A 12,896-nucleotide genomic window follows, 5' to 3' on the forward strand; every position below is an offset into this window, starting at 1 on the left:
CGTCTTGCGAGGGGGATGAGGGCTTGAAACAAGGCAAAAAACAATTGTAGGACCATGGCTAGAAGGACTGCGCTTGGGCGGAGAAGGATAAGTGAGGGATTGACATATCACAAAATGTCTGTATTACAATTTAATTTGAAAAACTATGCAGTCAGCCTTTTCTTTCTTTGAGGATTTAAAGTGCTTTCATTCTCTGATTTTTTTTTTAAGGGTCGTTTTTGTCCTTTGTGGAGGAGAGTGGTTTCTTAGAAAATGTTCTGCGCTCTGTTGACAGGCTCGTCTGAGCATATGATATTATTAAAGTGGTGTTCTTCATCTTAAAATGAACACCAAAAAAAGTCAACTTGGTTGACTTTAAAAAAAACTGCGTGAAATCACCAAGAAGGAAATCACTTGTAATTTCACTGGCATTTATTTCATACATTTCTTGCATTTTATTTTGAAATGGCATATCCTTGCTTTCATAGGCTACCTAAAATGTCCTGAATGTAAGGTTGCTCTAATAATGTTATGATCTGACTGCACTGTGTGTGTTTTTAGTTCTTTAAACTACTATTGAGCCCAACTTAGATAACTGGGCCTAATTCTATGTTCTCTACCACTATGTTGTTGATGCTTGCTTTTTTTTTTTTTTTTTTTTACTACAAACAATCCACCCACATTTGCAGCAGTGGCTTTGAAAAGCCCCTAATTAAAATAAATTTCAAGGTTAAACTATTTTTATTCATGCCTGAAAACAACTACCAATACTTGTGTCTTTTAAAATAATAACAGTGTGGCAAACATATTTCAAAACCAGGAAGGCAGAAATTTGTGTTTATGAGAGCCAAAAAATTAGTCTTGCAATACTTTGGAATGTCCCTGGTAATTAATTATAGGTGATGTGTACTATATGAAACCTCAAAGATTTTAGCAAGAGGTGGAGAAAAAGGGACCTTTTGTATTTCATTTCTGATAGAATCCCTGTCATGTCAGAGGGAATTAAAGTTTAATAAAAAGGAATAACAGAGGGAAGTAATCTAAAAATACTAATTAATAACGTTAGTTTTGCCAGAGTGAGATTCTGTAATAAATGTTAGGCTGTCAGTTGCTAAATAATGAAATATTGCAGAGAGGGAAATGGCAACATACTCTTGCACAGTGTGGCTTGTTTTGTTAAAACTGTTAGTGGCAGGGAAGCTTTGTACTTGTTAATCATTTGTGTTTTTACATCGCTGTTTGTAATTACAATTAAACAGATGGTTCCTAAAAAGATAGTGTGTTCTTAGCAATTAAAACCGTGGCAAGCTGCTTTTCCTCTTTCCCAACATACAATTAAACTGAATAGAATCACACCCTATGGATTCTTCAGAGGAAAGGTTCTGTGCAGATTCAAGTAGATTAGTGTTCTGTTCCCCATCCCTGTCATTTTGACCCTTGCAAACAGAGCTTTGCAGCTGGCAGAGGACTTCCAACCTGGGGTTTAGGAAGTAGTTACCCCTTTTCTGCCCCCTCCCTGAATCCTATTATTGCCATGCAATAGAACACTTTTTAAAATGTGATCTTTGGAACAGCCTTTAGCAACCATTGGATGTATTGTGTCTAATAGGGCTTTCTAAATTCTAGGAGTACAGCTAGCCCATGAAATTCCTCAAAAGGACGGATAAATGAGTCTTTTGTTTTTCTTCCTAAGACAACTGATGTTGACATGTTTGTGAAAAAAGTTCTTTCAGACTTTTTAATCTAAAAAATATAGAATTTATTTTGGGTTCTAGGGAAGCCAACTTTTCACCTTATTTATAATTCCTATTACAACAAATTAACTTTAGGAGATTTTCTGACAAGGATTTAGCACCCTATGAAATATTTCAGCGGTAGTAATATGGCTTGGTGGCCAGTGGGGCCCTGGAACCAGACCCCAGCAGAGTTAACGAGTGTCCCCTAGAGCAGTGGAGTTGGAGCCTGTGGTGATCTTCTCACAGATGAAACCTTGGACATAAGTGTTTTGTTTGCATGAGCACAAATAGGTCCAAGTACACTTTCAGTGATTTTTAGGTACAGGGTTTTTGTGCCCACAAGTAAGCAGTTATTTGCTGGTGTAATTAACCATCTGCACCTTATTATGAGGATGCAGCTGGCTAATTATGCCCAGCACCAGAGGGCAGGTTAAACTTCTCATCTGCATGAGAAGTGGATTTGCGGCAAAGGACACTGACCTTTACAAATGAGTCCCTAAATTTAACCAGTTTTGTGTGAAGTCACTACTCATGGATTTTTGTTTTCTTTTGTTTAGAAGTGAGATTTACATATGGATAATGGTATTTCTATTTGTAAAGTAATTAATGCAGAACCATAGGATAGACTTACACTACTATGAGTCAGGGACAAATGAGATCCCTGTTGAGTTTGATTATTTGGGTTCCTCATTTTGGGAAAGTGGCATAGCAGTATGGATGTATATGTATTCATGAACATATATAAATGACAGCTTGGAGCATCATTGAGACTTCAAATGGGGTAAATTTGTGTATTAACCATTTCAAAATCATTTTCAGCCATAGTTGTACATTATTCTGCTGACTTATTGGATGGCTTGTTTGAGAGAATAATAGTATACTGGAAAACAGAATCTTATATTTCAGTGTAGGTTAAATTCACAGTCAATGCTAATTGATTAAGTGTGAAGAAGGTCTGCTAGGGTGAATCTTCCCATATTTGTCTAAAATTGCCTTTAATTTGCCGTTACTCTTGGAAGATACTTTTGCTGGTTATAGAATTAAAAGATGGCAGTTTTTTCTTCTAACACATTTGAATGCATCATTCTACCATCTTCTGGCTTCCATTATATTGAGAAATTAGCTCTCAATTTAACCATGGCTCCTTTTAAGATAATCTGTCTTTTTAAGTGGCTTCTTTAGTGATTTTTCTCTTTATTTTTGGTTTTCTTCACTCTCTCTAGGATGAGTCTAGGAGTGGATCCTCCCACCATCCCATCTATCAGCTTGGGATTTGTTGGGCTTGAATCTATATATGGTCTTTTTCAACATTTCGGTAAGATTCTCAACTATTATTTTTTAGCTATTGCCTCTCACTCATCTCTCTTCTCTCATTCAAGGCTACAGTGATATCAAATCTCTGTCCTCCATGTCTCTTAGCTTTACTTGCTGGATTTTCTTTTTTGTCACCCCATGTTACTGACCTGCATATTTCTTCTGATCTATTTTCTAGTTTAGTTATATTGTCTTTAGCTATTTAAAATGTGCTTTTAACTTTTCCAAGAAATATTTAAATTTAGTTACTGTATCTTTCTTTGCTATATGTTCTATTTAAATTTTTAAAACATCTGCTATATAGGTATTTAGTACCTAAATACTCTTTACTTAGAATCATCAGTTGTTAACATTCTGCCACACATTTGCTTTATTTCTCTCTCTCTCTTTTTTTTCTTGAACCATTTGAAAGTAAGTTTATGACTTACAGATGGGAGATATCATGACTATTTCTTTATATGTATTAGCAGGTATTTCCTAAGAATAAGAACATTCTTTTACAGAAGCACAATACTGTTATCACAATTCGTAAACTTAAAATTGATACAGTATATTCATATTTTCTCAAATTTTCAATAATGTCCCATATAATGGTTTCCAAATTTTTAATTAAACCCAGGATCTAGTTGAGGCTCATATGCTGCATTGAATTGTTAAGCTTTTTAGTCTCCTTTAGTGTACAAGAGTTCCCTTAAGATTTTGGGGGTTTTGTTCGATCATGTTTTTTTAGGACACTGAGGTTTTTGAAGAGCCCAGTTGTTTTACAGAATTGCTGTATCATTTCAAAAAAAAAATAGATTCCTGTGCTCTGAAGATATCTTCAAGCTTGTCAGTACTTCAAACACAGTAAACATAGTTGTTTTATAGTCTGTGTCTAATAAGTCCCCAATATGAAGCCTTTGATGGTCTTTCTGCCATCTTTAGTCTCTGCTAATATTGCTCATTGTGTCTTGTTTCCTTGTGTGTTTGCTTATTTCTGTTCTTCTTTGTCCTTGAAATGTTGTTTGTAGGCATTTTTTTTTTTTTTTTTTTGAGATCAGGTATGATGGTGCCTTCCTCCATAGGAGATTTGTATTTGCTTCTGCCAAGCACCTCAGGATCTGTTAGTCTGGGACTACCCTAGCTCATGGTTTGACATTCTGTAGACAATTTAAGTGATATGGACCTGGGGTACAAATTTGAGTAGAAGTGACCCCAACTTTTGGGTTATTTCTTTCCCTTCTTTTTCCTTTTTATTCTCTTTTCTGCACTATATCAAGTTTTACTATGGCTTTCTGGAGATAGTGATGCAGTGTCCAGTTTTGATTTTGAATCCCAACCTAAAGGGAAGGAGATCTCTCATTATACTTCCCATTTTGAGCAGACTTTAATCATTGACTTATATCTTGTTGCCCAGCAAGACCACCAAAACCATTTTTTTTATTAGCAAATGCCCTTAAGGCAAAAGTGCCTATGGATTTCTAGTGCTTTACTTACTTCTCTGGTGTTTGATTCCCTTTCGATTTTGGTAATTGCTTATTATCTTCACAGCTTGTTTTAAAGGATATTAAAATCTTTATACTTTTAAGGATATTAAAATTTCTTTTCACTTAGAGCTTTTAGTTGTGCTCACATGAATGGTTGGTGCAATTAACTGTTAGATGCCACTATTGGAAATGGAAATCCTCTTTAATTATAGGAGAATATTTTATTGTTGTCCCTATTAGGGATGTAGGCCTGACACAGATATGTTTCATTCTTTTAATGGGAATCAATCTGGCCAACCCCTGTGAAAGCAATGCACTAAGAAATCCTACTCACTATTTACCAGTGTGATAATTGAGAGAAGAAAAATGGTTCTGTTATATGCCAGAGAACTCAAGTACAATGGTATAGAATGTAACCAATCTCTGTCATTGGTTTTCATTACTGAATTCTGTTATGACAGCCATCTAGTATGAATTACAGGAATTACATTTGGCATTTTAATAATAGGTAGACATGCAGCATTTAACAAGTATCTGCCAGTGAGGATGTATGAGACAGTGATCAGTATTGAAAGCACTTGATTGAGCAGGGTCAAGCTAGTTTGCTGTTCACTTGCTTTTGGGAATTGCCACATCCCTAATGGCTGGTGGAGATTGATGAAAGCACTAGTCCCTTTCTTCGTTGATGTCAGTTGGGGCTATGGAAGGGTCAATGAGTAAATCCAAGTTTGCTCTTATGTATATAGATGGCTTTACTAAAGGGAGTCCAAACATTTTCTGTGAAAGGAAACCTGATTCCCAGGCATTATTTTTGTCAGAAGAATTTGGTTAACAAATAAGATCACTTTTAAATAATGTTTGTAAATAACTCTTAAGTTGTTAGTACCTGGAGAAAATACCTGTAAAATGTATGAGTTTTCTGTAAAGGATTTTCTCTGTAACCCTCTATAGACTTTCATCTGTAAAATCTGAAAAAAATGTTTCCAGTTATCTCTTCTGGACTCACACATTCTGGATGACCTGGAATTTTTGGATCCATGTGAGATTCTGCAGAGACTTGCTATATGCGAGTTATTTTTAAATGTGGGATTGGTAAGAGCAGAATAATTTGTGTATGGAATTACCTGTCCTCTGTTACTTACTCCAAAAATCCAATGAGTTTTCATGATTTCCAGATTTTTGGGCATCCTTAATGTTACATTTGATGGTACAGATGAATTAATCTATGCATTATATATAAGTGCAAAATATATACGCTTATTCTCTCCTATTTTAATAGAAATGAGGCATTTTCAACTTGCTTTGGAAATAGCAACTCACACCATTGCATAATAGTTATTTGCAGATCTTCCTAACAAACTCCAGGAATAAATTTCAGGTAAATGTATGATTTCTAAAAATATAAAACAATTATCACTAGAGAGTTCTAGATTTCAAGTGACAGAAAGTTACTTCAAATTTCAATACAGCTTAATCAAAATAAGGAATTTCTTAGTCCATTTAGTTAGGACACTAGGATAGCTTCATAGAATCAAAAGAAGAGCCACAGATAACAGGACCTCAAAATTTAGAATTGCTTTCAATACCACTCTGATTCACTTATATTCATCTTTCTCCTCTCCTGTCATCTATCCATCCTGTTCACATTTCTGCTTTTATCTCCTTTGCTTTGTTCTGCAGAAAGCCTTCTTCATCTGATGAGGAAGATGGCTGCTAATAAATAGCTTTAAATTTATTTTCAGCCCAGCAAGTCCAAAGGAAAAAACTTCTCTTTCTCAGTGTCCAGCTATTATTCATGGAAAGCATTCTGATTGGCATTATTAGGGTCACAGATTCCCAGAGCATAGGAGAATAAGATACTATGATTGGCCAGATCTGCCCACCCCTTCTGGAAAGGGCAGCAGGTTCTTACAGGAAAGAGAATAGGAGGAGGAAATTATACTGGACAGTCAAAAGAAGTCCTTTACAAGAGTAGATTGTTAAGAAGGGCTGAAAGCTGTTAAAGAGTATTCTTAATTGAGTACACATTCTTGAATTCAAGTAAGATAGATTTAAGAAAACTAATCCCATTATATGCATATGAGAAGATATTTTTTCATGTTAGAAAATTCTATAGGTTAGAAGAATTGATACAGCATCCTGGAGGAAAGTTTGACTGAATTAGGGATTGTTGTTAAGTGTTACAAAAGGATATTAATACACCCAAGATTTTTTTTTATTAGTTTCAGGTGTACAAAACAATGCAATAGTTAGACATTTCACTCCTCACAAAGTGATAACCCCCTATGCCCTATCTATTGCCACAAAGGAGTAACTAAGAAATGGTAGACTGCAGCTTAAATTTTTTTTTTTTACATTTTAATTTTTGCTAAATTAACATTTAGCAGGAGGGGACCATTACATCTATTGTTGATATTAAATATGAATAAGCCCTCATTGATTGGATGTTTGGATCCCAATTTAGGAATTTTAGTTATCAATGAATAGTAATTTCAGTATCTCTTCTTCATTGTGATAATATGAATTGCCTTTCATTCATACAAAGCTTATAAAATAGATTATCTTAAGTAATGTGTGTGTGAATTGAAACAAATTCTCCAAATGTACATTCATCATTTGTAATAGCTGTAGTGTGTGTGTGGGGGTGTGTGTGTGTATGTGTGTGTGTGTGTGTATTGAAACAAATTCTCCAAATGAACATTCATCATTTGTAATAGCTGTAGAAACCAAAGGCATTTTCTCAAGCCTACCAGTCTTTAGACTCTGGTGGTGACAGAATCAATGGCATATAAATTGAAAGTTATTATATTTTAGTAAGGCAAACATGGATTTAAAATAGCTTGTCTGTCATGTTTAAATGAGCATATTTGACAAAATGAACAAGACCAAAAAGTGCTTTTGCAAGTTATGGTCTGAATGGCTCTCAAGTTATTCATGCTATCGTAATACATTACAAATAATAGATGGACTGCAATTATTTATAAGGAATTCACTTTGTCAAGAGACTGTGGCCAGCTCATATGACACTTGTGTCAAAGAACATTTATTGGCTCAGATAACTCAAGTTCCTGGCTAGATCTAAGGATTCAAATGATGTCATCGGAATTATCTCGTGGCACTGCTTTCTTTTGTGTGGCTTCATTCGTAGACAGCCTCTCCCTTTATAAGGGCAAGAGGGCTGCCATCAACTTCAAGCTCATATCCCCCTTCTCAGAAACCTCAATGGAAAGAAAGCATGTCTTTTTTTCAGTAGTTTTAATAAAGTCAGAATTAAACCTCATTGGCTCTGATTGCTTTGACTTGGGTCATTTGCCCTGGCCTGAACCAATCACTATGCCCGGGGACTTGTGATATTAGGGTAAACCACTCCAGGATTAGAATAAGGAGTGGGGTATTTTTCTAAGAAAAAAAGGATATTGATCCCAGAAGAAGAGTTAATGGATGTAGAGTAGTAAAAAACCAATAAATATCTGACAAATGGTTCTTTTTTAAAAATGAAGATAACTTTCAGAAGGAAAACATAATAAATGGTTTAGTGGATTAAGCTGCCCATCCAATTATTCAACGAATATTTATTGACTCTGCGTCAGGCACTATGTTAGGCATATATACACAGTGTGATAAAAAAATGCCAAAGTTTAAATTAAAAAAATTATCACAGTAAAAGATACATTGCTGATAATCTCCCTTAAAATATTCCCCCTCACTTTGAACACACTTATCCCATCTTTCTTGCCACTTTCTGAAGCAGTCCTGGAAGTCCTCTTCTGTGAGTGTCGTGGCTGCCTCGATGTCCTGAATCATTTTGACTTTGGGGAAGAGCCAGAAGTTGCACAGTGCCAGGTCCAGTGAATAAGTTGGATGAGAACACACCATAATGTTTTTATTTGGCAGAAATTGCTGTACCAGAAGTGATGCGTGACACGGATCCTTTCCCTTGTGATTACAAAATACGATGAATGCTGCTGCCGAGTGCCATCCAATGGAAAGGCAGGGATCTTCAACACGGGAAGTGGCGCGTCGAACCTTAGTAACAGTGTGTGACAAGTTTCAACTTGTTCAGTGCTGACAGTTGGGTGTGAGCTATGGTTGAGAGAAGGTGTGTTTTCAAGTGTGTGGTAAATCATCCTCCATCATGACAATGTTCCGTGTCACACATCGCTTCTGGTATATGGCAATTTCTGATATACGGCAAGTATGTCTACTCTATTTTGTCAGTAGTGGAAGTCTTGACACTTTTAAAAATTGATTTAGTGTATTAATGTTTTTTAATTATGAAAATTTAAAAGCATGCACAAAAGTGGAGAGAATAGTATAATCCAGCTTCAATAGTTACCAACGTTCTCCCATTTTTGTTTCATCTATCCTTCCCCCTCACACACCCACACCCACACCCACACTCACCATCACTCTCCCACATTTTTCCTGGAGTATTTTAAAGAAAATCTCAGACATAATTTCTCTTTACCTATAAATGCTCAGTATGTATCTCTAACAGATAAGAATTTTCTTTTTTAAAAAAAATCATATCCACAGTATCATCCACAAAAAAAGAACAATAATTATTTTGTATTATCTGTTACTCATTTATTGGAATCATGATCCAAACAAAGTTCACCCTTTACACTTGATTTGTATAAGACTCTTTTAATTCATCTCTCTCCTCTCTTTCCTCTCTCTCTCCCTTCCTCCCTCCCTCCTTACTTGCCCCCCTCCTTCTCTCCCTCCCTTCCTTTTGTGCTGTTTATTAGTTGAATAAACTAGGTCATTTTCTTATAACATTTCCAACTTTCAGGATTCGCCTTAATTATATTCTTACAGAATATGTATGTTCCTCCACTCCCTGTATCTCCTGCAACCTGGCTGGTAGGTCTCGAGGCTTAATTAGATTTTATTTTAGATTTTTGTTAATAGTTCTGCATAGGTGGGGCTGTGCAGTGTACCGAGTCAGGCAGCACATAATATGTCTGGTTTTCATTCGTTTAGTGTTAAGATTGATTTAGAGGGCTCAGGTGTTGTTAGCCTTATTGAGCTGTTATAAAGTTCTTCAGCAACATCTTTTTAATGCTTTTAGCATTTATGATCCTTCATTTCATTAGGGGCTATAAAATGGTTATTATTTTCCCATCATTTCTTCTGCATTTATTACCTGGAATTCTTATATGAAGAATAATTTTCCCTCATCAACTATTTGGTTAACTTAGAATGCAATTTGTACACAAAAAGTACAGGATAAATGGTCGATTCTTCCCTTTTATTATTTCCAGACTAATTAGTTTGGACCCTAGCACCTTCCAAAGGTGACTAATGATTTTCTTAGTGTCATTTGAACTCAGATTTTTTAGAGACTAATTTATTGCAGACTTGTTTTTTTATGCTCAAAGTGTTTTATATTTGGTGAATGGGAACTCCTTCAAGTTGCTCTGGGTCGTTTAGACACAACCCCAGTAGCCTTTGATAACATCCTTATTTTATAGTGTAATAGAATGTTCCAAGTTTGTCTTATACATTTTGGGCCCCGGACCTCGAGTTACCCATTTCTCCAAGGAGTTGTGGTTCCTTTTAGTGGGAAATGCTATTTTGAGACCACACTATGTCCCTGGACTGCCATTACTTACTTGGCTTTTATTACTTCTAGGCTTTTTCAATAGAGAGGTTATTTAAAAGGAGAAAATAATCATGAGCTCACACATATTTTCAATTTAAATTTAAGATTATAGGGTTTCTTAATTTAAGAACTTCCTTGGTTTTAACTTTTTTAAATGCTGAAATACTTGGTTTCTAACCATATTGGTATAACTACTTGTTTTTAAAGTATTATTACTAATGTTCTAACTAACAGACTACTATCTATTGACAATATACAGTCAAAATACTTTGTTGTAAGGTCAGTTGGAATAATTGTTTCTCTTTGTGGTTATGACTCCAACTTGATATACAGCAAGGTTCATTTGTTTCATTTGTTACAATTTTGAAGACTTGATTGTCTAAATGTTTTTAAATGTATTTTTAACAACTTTATGGAGATATAACTCACATACACAATTCACGCATTTAAGTTGCACATACAACTCAGCAGTTTTTAGTATATTCACAAATATGTGCAATCATCAACACAGTCAATTGGAGAATATTTTCATCACCTCAAAATGACGTCCCATACTTTTTGGTATCGCCACATCCCATCCCTTCATCCCTCCCAGTCCTAAGCAACCACGAATTTACTTTCTCTCTAGAGACTTCTCTGTTCTGAACACTTCAGGTGAATGGACTCATGTAATATGTGGTCTTTTGTGATTGATTTATTTTACTAAGCATAATGTTTCTGAGGTTTATCCATATCTGTGACCCAAGGGGCTGCTTCAGATATCTTCACAAAAGTGTCCTGTCTGTGGATAGTTTCTAGTTAGTCTTTTTGTGAGGCATATCGACGTTGTCAACTACCTATTCCACCATGTTGATGCTATCTCTTGCCATATTATTTTATGTTGTAATAATTTTGTGTATTACATTTGCTTTGTCTTTGCTTAGTATGTCTTCTTTACTTTTTCTAAAATTTCTTTTGGCATTGAGGAAGGTTTATATTTATGTTAAGTAGTTTTCTTTGTATATAAACCTTCTACAGGGCCTATATTAGTTATCTATTGTTGTATAACAAATTACCCAAATATCAGTAGCTTAAAACAATGAGTATTTGTTTTCTCACAGTTTCTATGGCTCAGGAATCTAGGTGTGGCTTAGCCTCCTACTCAGAATCTCTCATGCATTTCCACTCAAGCTGTTGGCCAAGACACAAACCATTTCAAGGCTCAACTGGGGCTGGCAAATCTACCTTCAGGTTCATTCACATGGTTGTTGGCAGGCCTTAGAAGATCCACTTCCAAGCTCACTCATGTCATTGCTGGCAGGGCTTGGTTTCTCACCACATGTGCCTCTCTATAGGCGTCCCGAGTGTCCTCACAATGTGGCAGCTGGTTATCAGAGAGAGCCAGACAGTGCCCAAGACAGAACAAAGTATCTATAACTAATCTCAGAAGTGACATCCATCACTTGTGCTGTATTATAGTTTTAAGAAAACTAAGTACAGCGCACTACTAAAGGGCAGGAGATTACACAAATACTTGAATGCTTGGGAACAAGTATCATCATAGGGACTGTCTACCATAATTCCCTAAATCCTCCTTTATTCAAATATCTGGTTAAATGGTTTGACTCCTTCCTATTTCGTATACAACTGTCAATGACCTTATTCTACTTTTGGATTTCTTTCTCTTTTTTCCTTTCATTTGAAAATTGCATTCTTTCTATTTTGTCAGAAAATACAATGTTTAAATTCTATTCTTCTCCTCATGTCCTCAATTTCACTTTAATCTTAGCCCTACAATTAAATACATGAAGTAAATGCTCATTATCAGTCCTTTTGCCGACGTCCTCCAGTCACCTTTTGGTTGGATGAAGACCATCCTCTAATAGATTCCACAGGAAGGGAACATCTTTACAATAGTTCTTGAATTTTTGCATGTTCAAAACTCCTTTTCTGTAGCCATGATAATTGAAGGATAGCTTTGTTGTGTATAAAATCCTTGGCTCACTCTTTTTAAAGTTTTTAGAAAATGTTGCTCCTCTGTTTTCCCGTTTCATAGATTGCTTTTTCAAACTCCAATGACATCTCATTCTCTTGCCCCTATAACTTATTTTACTTTTTTGCTTGGGGGCTATGAGGAGTTTTTAAAATTCTTTGAAGTCTAATAGTTTTTCTAAGATAATGACTCAGAGTTGATCATTCTGGGTCAATTTTCCTGGGTACATATTGGTCCCTTTTAATTATATTTCCTTTTATTTCTGAAAAATTTTTCTTGGGTTACATAGTTTTTTTGGGTTCCCCCCCGTTTTTTCCGCCCCCCCACTCTGGTTCAAACTGTTGTTTCTCAGTCTAGTTGTGTAGTACACAGCTCCCTGGCCCATGCTGGTTTTAGGAGCCATGCGCTCCACCCCGGCTGAGGCAGTCGGTCGTCAGTCATCGGTTGGCCATTCACAGTAGCTCACTGCAGCTCTTGCCAGCTGCTGGCCACTCATGCTGGCCACCGGCCGCTCATGGTGGCACACAATGTGTGCTGCCACGGTAGACCATGGTAGCACACCGCAGCTCATGGCAGCACTCAGCAGCCCACGGCAGCTCACACCAACCTCTGGCTGCTCACAACAGCCCAGCTCCAGTGAGAGCTGTTGTGCACAATCTTAGCTGTAGAGGGTGCAGCTCACTGGCCCATGTAGGAATCAAACCGGTGACCTTGGTGTTAGGAGCATGGCGTTCCAACCGTCTGAGGCACCGGGCTGGCCCCTTTTGGTTATAATTTTAAATATTAGTTCCATCCCAGGACTTTGTTTTTCTTCTTCATGG

General features: G+C 36.3%; 1 protein-coding gene across 1 annotated transcript in view; it reads left to right on the plus strand.

The window, feature by feature from the left end:
- Nucleotides 1–2,942: 2,942 nt before the first annotated feature.
- Nucleotides 2,943–12,896, plus strand: part of HYDIN (HYDIN axonemal central pair apparatus protein) — a 293,325-nt gene continuing 283,371 nt past the window's right edge. The window contains exon 1 of the mRNA XM_081030536.1: nucleotides 2,943–3,030. The gene's annotated coding sequence lies outside the window, so the exon portion shown is untranslated. The remainder of the gene's footprint in view (nucleotides 3,031–12,896) is intronic.

This window comes from Rhinolophus hipposideros, assembly GCF_964194185.1.
Source record: "Rhinolophus hipposideros genome assembly, chromosome: 21".
NCBI lineage: Eukaryota > Metazoa > Chordata > Mammalia > Chiroptera > Rhinolophidae > Rhinolophus > Rhinolophus hipposideros.